Below are 810 nucleotides of genomic sequence, written 5' to 3'. Positions count from 1 at the left end.
TTATTTGATCTGGAGAACCCAGGCCAGGTATTACAATTCTTATTTTATCTGGAGAACCTAGGCCAGGTTATACAATTCTGGATAAAAGACGTAATACTAGATGACCCTCTTTTAATTAGAGAGTGACATGTTCAATTCACAATTGTACCATCTAAAAATTTGACTGACTAAGGATGTTCTTCTTTTTCTCTAGAAAATCTGAGTATTTTTTGTGACTTCTCAGCAAAAGTGACTTGCGGAATTATGCCATGGAGGCAATTAAGAAAATTATCAGTATTAAGCACGTATTAAGGTGGAACAGGACAAAATATTCATCATTGTCACTCCTAAAGGAGATTTTAGGGGTACCATTGTAAATAGGACACGACACTCTTAAATTGAGAGTCCCTTTAAGCTAACTAATTTTAAGTTAATATTATTGAAAATATGATTTTATTTTGTAAAAAATTTTGCTGATTATTATTGCCTTGAGATTTAAAAATATTTGAGGTTAGTGGCGTGCACAGGAGTATTAAATTGGTGAAATTAAGATTTTCTTATATAGATTAGGAATAAAATGCCTGATTCACGACGGGACCCTAAAAATGCCTGATTCACGACGGGACCCTAAAAATGTCTGATACACGACTGGACCCTGAAAAGCTTTGTCTGATCAAGTCTGAATTAGATATCAATGTTAATAATTTTAAAAACTGATCATTTTCAAATGCGGTTCCTTTCCAAACTGACCTGCGCAGCGCATTAATAGTGTAGGAAAACTTATAAACCTAGAAAAACGACAATATCTTCCACATTATTGAATAAATAAAC

Source organism: Eurytemora carolleeae, unplaced genomic scaffold, assembly GCF_000591075.1.
Source record: "Eurytemora carolleeae unplaced genomic scaffold, Eaff_2.0 scaffold65, whole genome shotgun sequence".
NCBI lineage: Eukaryota > Metazoa > Arthropoda > Copepoda > Calanoida > Temoridae > Eurytemora > Eurytemora carolleeae.
Note: the sequence above shows the minus strand (reverse complement) of the source record.